This window comes from Rhamphochromis longiceps, linkage group LG8 (genome assembly GCF_057381845.1).
Source record: "Rhamphochromis longiceps isolate RC_006_pf linkage group LG8, R_longiceps_female_GT1.1, whole genome shotgun sequence".
NCBI lineage: Eukaryota > Metazoa > Chordata > Actinopteri > Cichliformes > Cichlidae > Rhamphochromis > Rhamphochromis longiceps.
Window position 1 is genome coordinate 28,609,328 of NC_140564.1, and position 19,688 is coordinate 28,629,015.

Below are 19,688 nucleotides of genomic sequence, written 5' to 3' on the forward strand. Positions count from 1 at the left end.
CACTATGACCTGCCTGTTCCAGCCAACAGAGATTGTTTTTCCTCACAATCAATAAGAGAACTTTACTTAAATGAGAAAAAGACTCTAAAGCACTAAACCATGACACTTTTTTATGCACATACCTGCTTTTTTTGTACACATTGCATCAGCACACACTCGTTTTAAAAAGCTTTAAGCACTGATTTGTATACTTTTACTTTTGTATTTGTATTTTAATGTTTCCATGGCAGCAGGAATTTAGCTTTAAGGTACTGTAGTATAAAAGTCATACCCAAGGTGGCGATACTTTAAAACACTGCAGCAAAACACCGCCTGTTGGTTTGTTTACATCAAAGTATTTATCAGTTATCATTATAAACAGCATAAAAAATTACAGTGCCTTTATTTATTTCTAACAATATATCACAAATTTGGTGCATTTGTTCTGTGAATCACTTGTAAGTGATATAATTAATTCATTTTTATTTATGCACCACCAGTTAACAACATGTTTTATACAGGACTAGAGAAAAGGCCATGAATCCAATCAGGGGCGGAGCGGGGGGGTGGCTTACGGGGCTTAAGCCCGGGTTGTTTTGTCAGAAGCCCGGGGTATTTTGGAGTGTAATTTTTTCATAGTTAGATGCCTGGCTGACAACTGTATAAAACAAAAAGTACACACAATATTCGAAGCACATAGTGCACACTGTGGGAATTTACGACTGTGCGTGAATCCCCCCCTGATATTGGTATGATCCAAGCTCAGGCACTAAGCGACTGAGCGAGGGGGCGGGGCAGCTGCTGCCCGTGAGTGCGCTGTTGGAGAGACGGAGCCAGCCATACTAAGGAGAGCTTAAGTTTGACCAGGTACCAAAGCAAATCATTCGTACCGTACAAATAATGTAAATATGACGGTGCATCACGAAAGATTGATATCAAACTGATCACTTGACCAATATTACGTTACTCGCTCTTCAAGTGAATCAACAAATGGCGAAATGAAAAGCCGAACAAATGCTATTTTTTTTTAGAGTCTTAGCTTACGTGTGTTTATTTCATATTCTCAGTTCTTACCCTCCCGACTAAATCGGTTTCAGTTATGTACTGAAACATAAGAATGGACATTAGAGGGTTCTTTCAAAGAAAAACTCAGGTAAATGTTATTTTATATATTATGCTTTGTATGTTGTTCAGTATATTTCTATGCAAAACAAGAGGGATTTCAGTACACAGCAGGATATTCACATTTGTAACCAGATATTTACATACACTTTAGGGAGAAAACATAAAACATTTTTACTGTACAACATCAATTTAGAGTAAACTTTTGTTTTAGATAAATATTGAAATATATTTTGAATTAGTTAAATTTCAGAATAAAGAGAGACAGAGCTATTTTTATCACTTTCATCAAATTTAGGAGTACATGTACACTAAATTTATTGTTAATTAATAAGAAAACTCCAGACGATTCCATTCTGAGCTGAAGAAGCTTCTGATAGGTTAGTAGAGTCCATGTGAGTAAATTGGTGGCACAGCTGTGGATGCATATAAGGCAAAACACAGAGCCTGTTTCTTTGACATGGGAAAATCAAGAGATATCAACCAAAACACCAGGAAAAGAACTGTGGAGCTCCATAAGTGTGGCTCAGTTTGAATACAATTTGGTGCCATTTGCAATTAAGAAATACAGATAGTTTCTCTCTTTACTCTTAAAGTTAACAAATATGTTTTTATATTTATCAATCTAAAGAAATAAACATTTAGTCTGATTTGATGTTACAATTAAAAAAGTGTTTTTATCTGAAGAGTAAATATCTGGTTTCAACTGTATATTTGATGATTGTCAGCACAAAGAGGGAGAGAGAGGAGAACGAGGACAGACAGGTCCTCATGTATCTCGTACCTAGTGTTTCTTTTTAGGTTTGTTATTTTTCAAATTCTGTATTTATTAAGTTCTGCAGGCTTGTTTGCACAACAAGGCTAAATAATTATATAAACTTTTCTCAATCTAAATAGTGGACTTTGGTAGAATTAAAAAAATAAGTGTAGTGCAGGTCTATGATGATTTTTAGTGCTATCATCTAGTTCTGATTCTGGTTCTGTCTTGGTTAAGTCCTCAGTAGTCCTGATTTTGAACTGTTGTAGTCCTGTTTTAATTCTGGATCAGTTCTGGGTCTGGTTGAATTGGGGTTTAGTCCTCGTGTCTTGATACAGCCCTGACCTTGTTCTGCCTTGCTGCTTAATTAAAAAACTAGTTTAAGGTGTCCTGCACATGTGATATATATTTTTCCCTATATGAAGTCATTCTTTTTTGAACAGAGCCTATTAATCTTTCAGTCATTTCTACACCCCCCCCCCCCCCCCCCAAAAAAAAAAAAAAAAAAATCCCACATGCATACTACTCTTTGGGCTAAGCCCCGGGTGTTTCAAATGTCTGGCTCCGCCTCTGAATCCAATGATGGGCAACAGTGAGAAGGAAGAACTCTATTTTAACAGGAAGAGACGTCAACAAAACCAAGATCAGGGAGGAGCAAATATCTGTTATAAGCAGCTGGGAGGAGGAGGAAGCGCAAAGAGACTCCAAATGTTAAACGGGGCAAAACACAAACTTCAAATTATCAATAATCAATATTTCAAATGATATTGCTAAAAAAAAGAAAAGAAAAAAAACTGTCTGGATTTAATCAAACCACATTGATAAAATCCTTCCACTGGATGATATCAGTAGTGTGCTTCAGCTGGCAGCATGTTATTTAACCCCAACTGATGCTCATTTCTTAAACAACCATGCCAGAAAACATATCTGAAACAATATTACTCCATCTCAGAACGGTGAACTTGTTGGCCTGTATCAAGTAAAGAAAACATCTAAGGAAACTGATTAAAAAGGGGAGAGAGGGTGGGGCACGTAAATGAGAACGAACAACTTGTAGAACTGGGGGAACATATATAGATGAGAACCGGAAGGAGCGTGTTTGGAGGCGTGGTCCCACTCCTGAAATTCAGATGCTTAATCTCCAGTTGGTGAAATCAAAAATCATAAATTCAATAGGGAAAATAAGAGCATTTTTACATGTTGTGCAGGCTTAAGAAACTCAGTTATTGAGGCTAACTGAAACAACAACAACAAAAAGCTTAGGTTTGCTAGTGATAGTAATAAAGATCGGACACTAGGGCAATGGAAAAAGGTCATGTGGTCTAATGAGTCCAGATTTACGAGAGAGATTGATGTATTACAGTTAGAAGAGAGGCAGATGAATGCATCCACCATACCTTGTGCCTACCGCACACGCCTATGCAGGGCAATGTTATAATCTGGGGTGTCTTCAGTTGATCAGGTATAGGTTCAGAAAAATTATGTGCCCAGAAGAATTAAGTCAGCTGACTACCTTAACACTCTGAATAACCAGGTTTATCCATGGATGGATTCGATGTTTCCTTTCCTAATGGCGTATTCCAATGTAATGCCAGAATTCATCAGCTTATAGTTGTGAAGAAGTGGTTCAGAAAGCTTGAGATCTTAAGGTGGTCCAACAAAATATTAGACTGTTCATGAATAAATACCTCAGTTTATGCACCAACAAAGTTAGCTACTTTCAGTTGCTCTCTTGTCACAAGGGGTCGCAGAAAGCGTTAGCGCCACATGTTTGATTTGGCAGTTTTACACTGGATGCCATTCCTGGCACAAGCACAATGGGGATCTGTGAACCGGGTAAGAGAGACTTCATAAATCACTGTTGAATATAATAAGAGTTACAAATTGTGTGCTGCCTTACAAAAGTGTTGAGGTGATTAAAGTATATTAGTAGTAATGCTAAATAATGCTTTGATTACGCTGTTTATCTTGTGAAGCCTTTTGTTTAATATTTGGTAAGATCACACATGTGGAAAACAGGGGGATACTTGAAGCTTTGTGGAAAATAGAAGCAGAAATGGGTGCAAGAGATAAAAACTGCTTATGGCATCTAGGAGGAAGTCGAATCTATGTGGAGTTACAGCCACCCTGGACCTTGGACTTACTGGTGCAGCTACAAACCAGCTTGCTTGAGGCCAGCTGTGGAAACACTACTGTGACCTGAAATATCACCGATACCCTCTTTATGAATTTATGTTATGCAAGAGAATTAAATCTAAGAAAAATTGATAGTATATTAACAGAGTAATAAATGTTCCTTTTCTTTGTTCATCCTCGCCACTCGTGCACAATTTCTCTTTCTGTTTTCATCCTCAGCTTCCATCCCCCTGCTGCCTTGCTGACAGAATATTGCCAATAAAATGACAAACCTATTAATCTAGCTGCTCTTACCGTTCCTTAATCTCAAACACCACAGGGGCTAATGGCATCATTAATGGGTAGTAAGCTCAATGACAAGTGTAAAATGTTGAAAACAGGACATGCAGGAAGGTGCGCAATGTCTCAAGTCCACTGCAGCTCACCCCGGTTGGTTGGAAACGGTGCTTTGCAGCCGTCACTTACTGCTGCTCTAAGCTAATGACCTGAAGCCTGTGATTTAGTCTGTTGTTCCTGGAGCTGGACATGATTGCACTAAGCAGCACAGTGGTGTTAGCTCTTATCAAGCATAAAATGTACCTGCATGGGTGTATGCACACACACACACATGCACACATACACATACTCAGATATATGCAACTTGTGGTGTAGAAGGTTAGTTGTGCGGTGCCAGTGCCTCCTTGGCATGTGTCAGTGTTCAACAACAGATGGAGACCGCCTGCATTAATGCTGATGGTAGAGTGACTCTCTGAGGACTCGTTCCACTCATTCTCTTGTTTTAAGCGCTACAGAATAAAAAAAGAAGCAGTATTTCAAAATTGTCAAAGCTGCAGAGGGGACTGTGTGAAAATGTGATAAGACAAAACAACTGCACTAAGCACCAGGGCACAAAGGAGATTCTGGAAGGTATAAAGACAGACCTCTCTGTGTTTGAGTCCTGACAGATTTTGTTTGCGAGTGATGTCAGGAAATAAACTGGACAGAAATACTGAGGGCAGGATGCAATTTAGAAGTTTAACAAAACAGAGTCCTTTAACCAATCCCTACAATTTTGGAGATGTATAAAATTGTTGGGCGTTGAGGGAAGTCTGGCCTTTGATTTTGCACTTTACTGCAAATCAAACATAATTTTTTTTATTAATTTGAGACAATAAGTTATTGCTTTTTTTAAATAAAGTATTTTCACTTCACTTTTTGCATTAGCTCTGTGATCTTGCCATAAAGGAGACAACCAATGAAAAAAAACATAGCGCTGTGCCCCCACATGGCTTGTGGCAAACTGCAAACGGGACTTCTTATGGTTTTCTGTTAACAATGGCTTTCTTCTTGCCACTCTTCCGTAAAGGCCAACTTTGTGCAGTGCACGACTAATAGTTGTCCTATGGACAGATTCCCCCACCTGAGCTGTAGATCTCTGCAGCTCGCTCAGAGTCACCATGGGCCTCTTGGCTGCATTTCTGATCAGCGCTCTCCTTGTTCGGCCTGTGAGTTTAGGTGGACGGCCTTGTCTTGGTAGGTTTACAGTTGTGCCATACTCTTTCCATTTCTGAATGATCGCTTGAACAGTGCTCCGTGGGATTTCAAGGCTTGGGGAATCTTTTTGTAGCCTAAGCCTGCTTTAAATTTCTGAATAACTTTATCCCTGACCTGTCTGGTGTGTTCTTTGGACTTCATGGTGTTGTTGCTCCCAATATTCTCTTAGACAACATCTAAGGTCATCGCAGAGCAGCTGTATTTGTACTGACATTAGATTACACACAGGTGCACTCTATTTAGTCATTAGCACTCATCAGGCAATGTCTATGGGCAACTGACTGCACTGCAGAGACATACCCTAAAAGACTGGCAGCTGTAATTGCAGCAAAAGGTGGTTTTGACTCAGGGGGCTGAATAATTACACACACCCCACTTTGCAGTTATTTATTTGTAAAAAATGTTTGGAATCATGCATGATTTTCATTCCACTTCTCACGTGTACACCACTTTGTGTTGGTCTTTCACGTGGAATTCCAATAAAATTGATTCATGTTTGTGGCTGTAATGTGACAAAATGTGGGAAAGTTCAAGGGGGCAGAATACTTTTGCAAGCCACTGTATATGAAATATGAGTGAAAGCCAAAATGCACGTGCAAACTTCACACAGAAAGTCCACTGCTGGAATTTGAAAGGGGAAACGTTCTTAATGTGAGGTGACACTGTTAACCACTGCAAAATCATGCCACCTGAGCTATGTGCATCCCAGGCATACAGCTAAAACTGCGAGAAGAACGATAGCAGCAAGAGTGAAAGGAAAGGTTTAGGAGATGGTAGTGATGGTGGGGCTGAAGATGTTAAAATTTTCATTGAGTGTGACCAGAATTGACATCATTAGAAATGAATTTATCAGAGGGACACCTTGGGTTGAGTGATTTAGAGGCAGGGTTAGAGAGGCAAGGCTGAGAGGGTTTGGACATGTGCAAAAAAGGGATAGCAAAATATACTGGACAAAGGATGTTGCTGCTGTTATGCAGGAGAAAAAAGAGGAAGACCAAAGAGAAGATTCATGAATGTAGTGAAGTAGAACATGCAGAGGATTGGTGTGACAGAGGAGAATGTTAGGGACTGGATGAGATAAGCTAGTCAGATAATCTGCTGTGGCAACTCCCTAAAGGGACCAGCTGAAAGAAGAAGAAGAAGAAAAAGAAGAAGCAGGTATTTGTCACTTGAGAGAGAAAAAATCCAGTGTTCTGTTGACAATTTCCTACATCTCAGCCTCCTTATTGCCTCTTATCAGCCTGTCATTTTGGGCAATGCTTAAAAAGCTGATGCTACTGTTTATACTAGCAGAATACTCAGCAGGTTTTCACTGGTATATTGCTGCATGTCAGGCCTGCATTTGACTAAAGCTGAACATGAACTTTAAAGGAAGGACTTGTTACAGAACAGGACACTACCTGCATATCAGCTAATGGCCAGAGAACAGCTAAACTGCTCAAAAGTTGTCAAAGTGAACATATGGATGTAGAGGTCAAGGGGAAGCATGAACATTAATAGGCATTAAAAGGTGCAGTTTTGAATGTGTACGGGGAAGGAGGAGAGTCGGAGCAGGCTGAGAGGCAGGGCCCTGGCACCAGCACACAATCCATTTGTTCATGGCACAGGCCTTAATGGTTGAGCAGCTCTGAGCCAAAAACCATAAGGGAGCGCTTTAATCAAAACTCGCATACATTACCTCGCAGAATCTCAGCAAACATTTGCAGAGGGGCAGGAGGTGAGCAAATTCCAGTTTAGCCTCTTAAACTAGTGGATGAAGGGGTGTAACTCTGTCTAACATGTCGAGGGGGGAAATGAGGAGCGTGTGCAGTATCAGAATGGTGTCGGGCAATGGAGGTTTGAACACGGAGGTAGGATTAGGGCTGTCAATAGACCACAGTGTGGCTGATCCTGTCAGAGCTGTGGCTGGGGTTAAAGACCAGGAAATCACTCTCAGAAAGCACACACACACACGCACACTGACTTAATGCTGTGAGAGTGCAGGCTCTTGCTGACTTTCCTCTGGTGGCTGATGAGGTGTCCTAGCTGATTAATGCCACACAGAACTTTGGAGGTCATTTCCAGGACTTTAATTAGGCCAGGCACTAACTAAATCACACTTAGACAATTGAGTTCGCAGTTGAGTATCTTCAATTAGGCTCAGCTGAAGGCCAGGAAACCTGATTATTGTGTTTACTTGAGGAGTAGTCCCAAATTTAAAGGTCAAGGGGGAATAATGGGATACCTACCGTAGATACTGGACATTCAGACAAAATAAAAAGTTATGCAGGGTCTTTATATTAGTTATACATGCAGCAGTTGTTTGGGAGACTCATGTTAAGGTCAGACACACCCAAATCAGATTTACAAGCCAAATTTAAGTAATTTAACAAACCCTGTGGAGAGGTTGATCTCATTACAACACTGACCCATCCTCTCTGAAGCCTTCAGGAACTTGCTTTTTATAGTCTCTAATTAACTGACCATCAAACCTACCCACCAGCACATCTGTGACAAGTTATCTTATTTCCTGATTCATGGTTCATCCTGTTTGCAGAGCTCTCTTCAAATAAACTCGGTTTTGTGTCCAATTACAGTACAGAGCAGAGGTGAGGGAACTGTCATGCTCGAGGCAAGTTTAAGCAGTTTAAAGTTAGTGAAGTGGCTTTTTTTTGTCATCCTTAATTTACTGTATCTATGTTAAAGCTGCACAAACTATCTTTTTTTTTCTACAATAACAAAGATTTATTTGATTGTGTGTTATAAGACAGTAATTCTTGTTTTGGTTTCATGGCCCAGAACGTAACTGTTTTGGTTCTCCCTCACTGCTCTCATCAAGCAGCAGCTGCAGGTAGATGTTTTCAGCTGGAAATCCATGACTGAACAAACTGTACACAACCTGCCCTGCCCACTATGAAACAGCAGACATTTAGTTACCATGTGGCGAACATCAAAAGCAATTTTGAGGTATAAGGAAAAAAAAAACAAAGCTAAAAGACAGCACTGGACTTACAACTCATTAAACGTAAAGGAGAATGGGTTGTAATGGGGTGAGGATGAGGTCTCTGTGGGTGGCCTTCTACTGAAATACAACTTATATATTTCTACTGATATTTCTACTAATAATACTGTGAGGTCTTCAGGACCTTTCAGTAGTGTTGCTGCAGTATTTTTTGATCAACTGAAGGCTTTCGGGGAGCTTTTAGAACAACCTGATAATAATGAATTACACTAATCCAGCCTGGAGGTAATTAATTCATAAACTAATTTTTTCAGCATCACTCTGTCACAGGATGTTTCTAGTTTTAGAGATTTTGTGCAAAAGCAAGAAAGCAGTCCTACATATTTGTTTAATATGGCATAAAAGGGCATATCCTGATCAAATATTACTCCAAGATTCCTCACAGTGTTCCTGTAAACCAAGGTAAGTATATGGTTAGACACAATGTTTCATGATTTTTAATGTCAGGTACAATAACCTCAGTTTTATGTGAATTTAGAAGCAGGAAATTAGAGGTCATCCTCTCCTTTACTCTTATAAGAGATTCCTGCTGTTTGACTAATTAGTGATATCTGACCTTATAGGTAGATAAAGCTGGGGATCATCTGCATCGCAATGAAAATGCATGCTGTGTCTTCTAATTATTCTTCCTAAGGGAATCAGGTTTAATGTAAATATAATTGGTCTCGGCACAAAACCCTGTGAAACAAAATTAACCATTAATGTGTGAGGAAGATCTCTCATTTATATAGACAAACTGGAGTCTATTAGAAATATATGACTCAAACCAAATAATACTGCTCCTTGGTATCCCAGCAAAAATGTGCTGGGGCCTTTCTCTGTGGAATTTGCATTTTCTCCCTGTGCTGTTATGAGTTGTCTGGGCATTCAGGCTTTCTTCCACAGTCCAATCACATGTATGTAAGTTCGAGTCATAATTCCAAAGGTGTGAGTGTGAGCTTGCTTCCATGTGTTAGCCTTGCCACTGACTGTTAGCCTGCCTAGGATGGATGAATAGATGGATTTTAGTGGCTTGTTCAGCCTCAGTGCCGTTATGTTATTTTGTCTTTGTGCCACTGCAGCTGAAAATGGGAACATACTTCTGACAGTGTGGTGGGTCACAGAACAATGCTTATTTTGCCAATATAACATGTGTAACGTGAGGGTTCTCAAGGTAGCTTGGAATACAGAGCTAACAGATCAACTGAAGATGCCATTGCTACAACGCTCCACACCACCATCTCTCACCTGGAAGTGCAGAGCCGTTACGCCAGGCTGCTCTTTGTTGACTTTAGCTCTGCTTTCAATACGATACTCCCGGACAGACTAATAGATAAACTGCTGGAAATTGGACTTCCTTCCACCACCTGCCGCTGGATCAGAGACTTCCTCTCAGACCGTGTACAGAGAGTTAGAGTGGGGCCTCATCTTTCCTCAGCCCTCAGCCTCAACACCGGCTCTCCACAAGGCTGTGTACTGAGTCCCCTACTGTACACTCTGTACACACATGACTGTGTTAGTTCCCACCCAGACAACACAGTCATCAAGTTTGCAGATGATACCACTGTGGTGGGGCTCATCTCAGGGGGAGATGAGACTGCATACAGAGCTGAAGTTCAGAGGCTGTCAGATTGGTGTGCAGACAACAACCTGGACCTCAATACCACCAAAACAAAAGAACTGGTAGTTGACTTCAGAAGGAGGAAGTCCGAGCTGCAGCCTGTCAGCATCAACGGGGAGTGCGTGGAAAGGGTCTCCAGTTTCAAGTTTCTGGGTGTGCACATAGACACAGACCTCCAATGGAGCTCTAACACCTCTGCGGTCTTAAAGAAGGCCCAACAGCGTCTCCACTTTCTGAGAATCCTCAGAAAAATGGACCTGAAGAAGGAGCTGCCGACCGTCTTCTACCGCTGCTCCATTGAAAGTGTGCTGACATATTGCATCGGTGTGTGGTTCTCCAGCTGCACCACAGCACACAGAAAGGCACTCCAGAGGGTCATCAACACGGCCCAAAAAATCATTGGACATCCTCTTCCCTCCCTGAAGGACCTGTACAGCACTCGCTGTCTCAAGAGGGCACGCAGCATCCTACGGGACTGCACACACCCAGGACACCGGGTGTTTAAGCTGCTGCCGTCTGGCAGGAGGTTCAGGCTGCTGAGGTCCCGAACAAATAGACTCAAGGACAGCTTTTACAACAGGGCAATAGCCCTGATCAATGTAAATAGCTGACCTGACTGGATACCTCCCTGGACTTTTTAGGGGGAGGTAACAATGTTTAAAACGATAACAATAATATTTATATTTATAACAAGGTGCAATAATAATTAATGTGCAATAATAACAGTGTGCAATACACATACACTTATTCTTCTTTTTTATACTAAGTTAATATACTGTGTTGTGTTGTTTGTTACGTTGTGATGTGTCATATCGTGTCGTGTTGTGTTATATGTAGTGCCGACGTAGGACAGTTTTTCCAATTTCATTGTACTACTGTACTATGTATGACTGTGCAATGACAATAAAGAGTTATCTTATCTTATCTTATCTTATCTTAATCTCTCTGAAGGACTAGAAACAGCAAGATTGAGACGGATAGCTTTCTTAGCAGCCTCTGTACTCTCAGCACACAGCAACAACAACCAAACACTTCCTTGTACTGCCCTCACGAATAATCCACTGGCCTCTCAGAAGCCAGGGAATCTTGTACTCAGATCAATGTAGGGAAACCAACTAGGTAGATATAACACATACTTATTACTGCTTTCAACATGCATGTGTAAACACATAACCACCAAATGGGTACATAACTAGCTCTATAACCCTTGTAAACACCTCTTTGTGTATCAAATTACATTTAAATTTACTTCTACACTTTACACATGCTTGGAATTAACTTTAGTGATTTCACTGCTGCACTGAAACAAAGAAACATGAATGTCTTTATGTTTTTCAGTTTACATGTTCACAGAAAATAAACTTGAAAAAGTGATGCCACAGTATAAACCGAGCTTTTCTTGGAGTCCATGTCATTATTTATATATGTTTCAGGATAATTACTTTCTCCGGCACTCAGGATATGAGATTGGTGCAAATGAGACTGAATTAGGATTTATTCCTGTACCACAGAGCTGGAACAACACTAATGCAATAAACCTAACAGGGGGAAATAGATGGTACAGCATGGTGGGGTAGTGATCCTGGATTAAAATCCACCAGTTGGCCCGTCCATGTAGAGCGTGCATGTTCTCTCTCTCTCTCTCTCTCTCTCTCTCTCTCTCTCTCTCTCTCTCTCTCTCTCTCTCTCTCTCTCTCTCACTCACTCACACACACACACACACACACACACACACACACACACACACACACACACACACACACACACACACACACTTAACATGGAGTAGGATAGGTGGTTAGGAAAATAGATGGGGAAAATAAACCCAAATTTACACTGATGAGTAGTTAGAGTATATTAAATATTGTCTAGCACCAACACTTGCACGGATGTCTGTCAGTGCAAATGGCTTTGGGTAAAATAATTATGGAGCTGTTAAAAAGGTTGACAGGTTGTGTGTAATAATTTGCACTAAGTGAGGAAAGAAGCTTATGGTCTAACGGACAAGACATATTTTATGTTGCCACTGAAAAATCATTCACTATGTCCAACTTCAAAAGACTAAGAGCCTTAAAGGACCAAATGTCCCACTAAATGCAGCCGTGCTCGGCTACAGATCTTCAGTTGTCAGTTTGTCTACTAAATTTGGGAGGAAGTATGCCAGAATGTAAGCAAGTTGGAACAATTTTTGTTGCTGAAATTTTAAATTACTGATGGATTTAAAAAGAAATTCCTGGGAGACAAAGTGTTGGCATCGTAATACTTTGTTTGCTCATTTCTGTGACTTTAGCCGAGCTGTTCTAACAATGCAGGTGTGTTGATGTGTTGAATTCCCACTGCTCGAACCTACTGAAATAAACCTACTTAGAAGTTGTGACCACTTTTGATCAAACTTAATCTATCTGGAAACATGTCACATTATAGAGAGTAATGACATCTCAGCTGCAATTTCTTCCTGACTTCTGCTATTTGCAGCCGTTGAAAAGGACTGTTAATATAAGACTGCTCTAACTGAATGAACGCTAATCAGAATCTGGAATGAATAAAAAGAAACTTTAAATCAAGTATTGCAGAGACTGTTTCGCTGTTGTCGGCTGCTGTTGATGGGGTGTGTAGTGAGCGCAGCTAAGAGTTGAATGATGAAGGAAAACTGCCGCCAAGCAACACATCAGATTAAACCATGTGGGTGATGAATTTGGCCAAAGTCCTTGTGGTGCCTACTTCTCGCTGCCTCTCTGTCTCTGTTTCAGTCCCACGCCCACACAGCAAAGTTCATCAAGTCCTATCAAAGCGTTGTGCGGTCAGAGGGAACATGTTTTCTTTCCTGGATTCACCATTTTATGAGCGACGGCAATGTATTTCCCATATCTAATCCCTCTTTTTGTCATTCCTCCCTGCCTCCTTTTTCCTGTTTTCCTTCTTGAATACATCCTCCTCTGTCACTGAAGGCATAACGCTCCAAGTGTCTGGCTAATGTTTTAAATGTTCAGTTAAATACTCATACTCTGGTTAAAGTAGGTGCACTCAGGGACAAGGCATTCATTATTTACACAAGAGAAGAGACTTGGGAGGAGAATAGAGGGGAGAGGGCGCAGCAGACAACAACACATTAGTCTGATCACAGTGGGCTATTCCATCTTGTTGAGAAGCAGTGTTTCATAATGCGCCATGGTGGAATGTTTTAACAGAGCTCAGAGGAAAATGTATTGGGAATGGTTTGTGTATTTCAGGAGGTGGGCGGTTTGTGATGGATAAAGGTGAGAAGGAAATAAACACTGCAGACTTTCAAAGAAATCCCCACATTGGCTCAGACTTACAAAGCTTTTCAGAATAATAATTTCATGGATAGGATGCATATTGCATGGAGGAAACCCACTTGAAATAAATATTATGCTACAGCAGCATCACGGGTTAGGAGGTCAAAGCACAACTTCCGAAAAGTTGCAAAACTGTGCAAAGAAGTGCTAACTTTGTTGAATAAAAAATAAAAGCCTATATAAAGAAGATAGCACATGGTACACATTAACTGTTAAAATGCTGTACATACTTTTAACTTTAATGTCAGCATCATGTTGGGATAGGGGCAAGAAAAGACTGGAAAATTGTGTTATGGAAGCGAATAAACCACCCGATGTTTGGTTAGTAACACACCTGGGTATTTAATAAAAGAGACTTTCAGCTCTAGGTAAAATTGCTAAAAAGCTCATTTAGAGAATCTAGAAAAATTGCAGGCCTACACCATGTTAAAACTCAAAACTCTCCAGTGTGCTCGAGGCACAGTCAACACTGTTCAGTGCATAAAAATATAGATAAAATTCTGTCATGCAAAAGAAAAATCATAAACAAATTCCAGTTGCAGAACTTATTTAAGTCACCATCTAGCTAAGCAGGATCCTGTCATGTGATGAATCAAAATGTGAAATTCTTTTTGGAAATCTCTTCAGTATTTGTCACTTCATTCACTACTTTTCCATGACATAATCCTGTTGACATGATGATTCAATTTTTCCCCTGAAGGAAGGTTTCCCACTGAATGATCTACAAATAGCCTGCCTATTTGTAGACTGACTGAGCTTTGTGATATGGAGTTGCATGTCTTGTGATCCCCCAGAAAGAGGGAAGGGTGACAAAAGACAGTAATGGAAGCATAAACTTAAAGCAGATGAGGTATCTGAATAAGTCACAATAAGGTTGTGACTGAGAAAAAAGGCAAACACGATGGCAAACACTTGCAACATTCTGCTTGTAAAACTGTTTTTCTGCTCCTTATAGTGAGAGGTTAACGGCCACATGCTTGTCCTCCACTTGTTTTCCAGACAAGTCTTGGAATTCCAATAAAAGTCATCAGATTTTTGTCTGTTCTCAGTATCCTGTGTTTGGACAGAGAAGGAGAGAACCTGCTGAGATCTCTTTCACTAACAGATGGGAACTTGTGGGTCCATTAGGCTGAGAAGCATGCTTCAGCAGGTTCAGTCAAGAATGCTGCAAAAACTATTGATTCTCTGGTGAAAAGAAAATTACAATCCAGACATGTAGTTTACAATTCTTAGGAGCTTGCCGGAAAAGACATCCTATTAATGCGATAGCATTTTGCTGAGAACTTTTACTCATTGGCAGATACTAGGCTTGAGAGATGAAAAATGATGGATGTGTTGCACATTCACCTGTGCATCCACAAACACAACAACAATGAAGTGTTTCAGATTAAGACATACACAGTTAGGTTCCCTGGCATTTTCTTTCCAGTTTTGGATGTACTTCCAGTTTGACATCCTGTACAAGACCCCAGAAGGCTTGGGTCAACCTCATGCACCAGCGCCCCTCCTTTTGGGGGATTTGGGGGTAATGAGGCAGAAACTGAGAGACTGCCTGGTAGGTAAAGGGAAAGACACAGCTGTGCAGATGACTCGCAAAGGTTGAGTATGCTTTAAACATTTAGTTTATGTTAAATATCAGAATAAATCTAAAAAGCAAACGTGATTTTATGAGCAAACCTGGACTAGACTGCAAGAACTTGCAAGGCCAAGTTCATCAGGAGGTTAAAATTAATATAAATTCATCAGCTCACACCCAAGTCTCTATAAAAACAGGCAAAAATGAAGGCTCAAAGTCAGATAAAGTTCCAATAAATGGAAAGGAGACTGACAGAACACAAAGAAAAAAACAAGATTGTCGAAAGACAAAACCTGTCGAACAGAGTTAAATTTAAGGATGATGGTGAAACTTATCCCACCTTGCAGGAAAGAAACAAAGTCAGGAAATGAAACCACAACGCAAAGAGTAAGGTTGCATTTTCTGAACCCCTGACACCAAGACACATCAAAGTCTCTCAATTGTGCTACAAAAAAATCCAAATATAATAGAGTACTGATCAAAAGTCTCCATTCACCCGTCATTTCTTTACATTTTGCTGAGAAGTGGGAAATGAGTGTAATGGTTTTTTGAAACATGCAAATACAAATAGAAATACACTATAAAATGAGTTTGAAAGTTAATATTTGGTATGACCACCTTTGCTCTTCAACTGCCTGAAATCTCTTTTACAAGCTCACTTGTAATTTCTTTTAGTAATCTTCAGGAATAGTTCTCCATGCTTACTGAGGAGCATCTGAAGAATGGCTCTTATTTGGATTTACCAGCTTTGTTTCAATCTCTGCCAGGATAATGCCATACTGCTTGAGTAATGTTGAGGTCTGGGGTCTGCCAAGGTCAATCCATGACTGATAGTATTCACTGTGTGTTTTTTCAATCTCCGTTTCTATGCTTTTACTACAGCGTCAGTGTGTTTGGGATCATTGTCCTGCTGAAAAATGAACCTGTTCCCAATCAGATGCTGTAAACCAAATCTAAAGCTGATTCAGTTGACTAAAATGTAAAGTGGATTTTGCCGTTGAAAGAATATATTTCTCTGAAGTTGGTCAGGTATAAGGATTGGACTCAAAGTGAGTAAAAAAAAATCCAGTGACCAAAGAAAAATGAAAGGCCTTCATAAAGTCTGGTGAGGTAATGGCTATCCTACCAAAGAATATGAAGATTAATGTTAAAGTTACTTCTGTAGAGCTTTTTACAGTATAAAAACATGAAGAATGCATTGCTGTAATGCTGCACAGCCAGTTAATTGCTTGAGAATGTGGGTTTGATTGTTAGTTTTTCGAGATAAAGTGGAGCTTTTTTTTATCCCTTTAACTATTGATCCCTTTAACTTTAAGGACTTTCACTGAACACATTATGTTTCAGCTTTTTTTTTTAATTTCTCCCAAAAAATTGTGCGTTAGTAGATCAACAAATAAATAAATGATCCAGTAAGCAGCAGTTTTTCTAGATGACCTTGTTGATGAGTGAGATCACATTAGAGTACCAACATTTATTCCCACAAATATATGCAAATTACAACTCAGTATGTTGTGATATGCAGGTGTGCATCTCAAAGTGCATGTAACCTTGCCATCTGTCAGCTAACAATAAGAGGATGAGACTGCATTGGGCACATGTTGACCAAAACTGGATAAGTGGAGTGGAAAAGACGGAGTCCTACAGAACATCAGTTTGCATTGCAGTTTGCTGATGGCAGGGTCACAATTTGGCAGAAACAACTTGAATTCTGGAAACCATTCTGCCTGAGGCTGACAGTAAAGTATAAGCCTTTGCTGCTGCTGGGGTTGTTTAAATATTTCATAACATATTTTAGAACTTTTGGTAAAAGCTGTTGTATGCAACTGCTTTTAAATATGACAGTATTGACCAGATATCCGGTATTATGCCTTTTTCAGATCAGTATGTTCATTAGAATAACAGATCGTTTAAAGGAGGCATCGTCTCATCAGAATCAGAATCAGAATCAGAAACTTTATTGTCATTGTCATGAGAACAACGAAATTAAGAATGGTCCCCGATCATTGCATCATCCCTAGCAATATCAAAATATAAATAAAACAATAAAATTCAATAAATAAAATAGATAGAATACTTAAAATACTAATAAGATATAACAGTAAAACATTCACATACATTCCCACACACATGCTTCAGACCGTGCATAGATTAACACAAGAGTGGCGTGATGGACATTTTTTTGTAGTATTCAGCTGTGTTTGAGTCTATTAGTCCTTGCTCTGATTGCCCTGTACCGTCTGCCTGAGGGCAACAGTTCGAACAGGGAGTGGCCAGGATGTGAGGTGTCTTTTATGATGTTTTGGGCCTTTTTAAAACAGTGGGCGTTGTGTAGAACTTCCAGTGTGGGGAGAGGGCAGCCAGTGATCTTTTGGGCGGTGTTAATGATCCCTTGGAGTGCTTTCCTCTGAGCCCCTGTGCAGCTAGTGTACCAGATGCATATGCAGTAAGTTAGAACACTCTCAATGGTGGCTCTGTAGAAGGACACCAGCAGTCTCTGTGTGATGTTATTCCTCCTGAGAATTCTCAGGAAGTACAGTCTCTGTTGGGCCTTTTTCAGCAGCTCGGAGGTGTTCACACTCCAGGAAAGGTTCTCCTCTATATTGACTCCCAGGAAGCGGAAGCTTGCCACCCTTTCTACATAGTCCCCATTTATGAATAGTGGTTGGATCTCTGCCTTTTTCCTTCTGAAGTCTATTATGAGTTCTTTGGTTTTTGAAGTGTTGAGGAGGAGGTTATTGGCCTTACACCATGACGTCAGCTGCTCCACCTCGTCTCTGTACGTAGACTCGTCTCCCTTGGAAATGAGCCCCACCACTGTGGTGTCATCTGCAAATTTCACAAAGATGTTGCTGTGGTGGCGAGGAGTGCAGTCGTGTGTGTAGAGTGAAATTAAATGGCTTCTCCCGCACAGTCCTCAGATGTCTTCCTGGCATTGCTGCTGGAAGCCACCTGAGCTGAACTTTCATATCATTTTGTTGTCTTAGTGAAAACTTCGACACAGTCTAACTGCAATTTGTGAAATACTCACAAAATTTATTCTATTGATTTCTCTTCCTGGACACAATTTTTTTTCTCTTTTTTCATTTAAATGAACAACGTTTTTCATCAGCATGGTCTCGTATCTATTGATTAGTGTCCTTGTAAGCAAAGTTTTTCCAGCTTTAAAGTTCAAAAAGAAACCTGCATTTGAAAGTTCAAGGATCTCACACCAAAGACTGCATTTCGCTCACACGTATGTTGCATTTTCATGACTTGTTTCATAGGCAACAAAAGCTGCTCATGGCTTGGGTCAAAATGCAACAGTAGACACATTTGCAAAGCTGTTTTCCTGGTTTTCAGGGTGACCAGTTCCCTCAGAGGTATCTTGAGAACATACTTGATGTAGACAGGTAACTTGTTTCCAATGGTTTTGGAACTATTGGAAACATTAGTTTCAAAGTTTTTTGTCTGTAGCAACAACAGGACAATTCACCTCTATGAAACAGATGTACAAATACACTGCCATTATGTTGGGACATCACACTGCAGAGTAAAGTGAATTTTAAACTGTAGGCAAACTTGTTCTAAACATCGACCATATGGGCATTGGCTGCAACTGCAGGTCAAATAAGGCCTCATGTCTGGACAAATTCCTTCAATTCAGAAGCACTTCAAGCTACCTTGTTCTGTAATTTCTTTTGAAGAAAACAAAAACTTTGTCTGGCTAAAGCAGGATATGTCTTGCAAGACATGCTGATGCAGTACCCTAGAAAAACAGTTTGAGTTAAAATGCCCACAAGGAAAAACTCTAAAAACCACTATAGTGGAAATGTTTGACAGTAGCAAAAGCAGCAACTAGGTACTGGGTAACAATCTGAGTGTACAGCAGCTTGTTTGAGAATCCCTATCTTCTGTTGAAGCTCCTGCATGAGCTGCTGCTGTGAGAGAGATAATAGGTTTGTCCCTCCTCCAGGGTCCGTCTGCCTCTGGTAAAGCAGACTTGCCCATTTATGAGACAGAAGGGGGGACTGACGGGATGGAGGGATGGATGAAAAGATTGTAAAGGGGGATGCTGAAATTCTGGCCTTAGGCAATGAACAATGTCATACTGCCTTGATTCATATGCTGGCAGTCAGGAGGCAGTATTTCGTGCCTTTTTTGTGGTGGAGGTAGCAGAAATGTTGCATAAACCTGTTTAGGTTGATCGTGTGTGTGCCAACTCAGTCTAGGTTACTATAGGGTGAAGCAATTATAAACCAACATGTCTGTCTCATCATAGCTCACCTATTGCTTGTCAGTCTCAGGTGCTTGTGGTTGCACGTCAGCAGTAAAAATAACAAACAAGGCCAGCAGAATTTGATTTAATGTGGTTCAGCGTGGGAAACGTGGACCAAAGTGACTTGCAAGAGCAGCACTGGGATAATTAGAGGCGTTTGATGAAGACAGACTATGAGAAGCAGAAACAGCAGTTTAGGAGGCCAAAACCAAGCTGCAACCTGTGGGGCTGAAAAATGAAGCCAGTGCAGTTTGGAACAAAAACTAGTATAATAATAATAATAATAATAATGGATTGGATTTATATAGCGCTTTTCAAGGCACCCAAAGCGCTTTACAATACCACTATTCATTCACTCTCACATTCACACACTGGTGGAGGCAGCTACAGTTGTAGCCACAGCTGCCCTGGG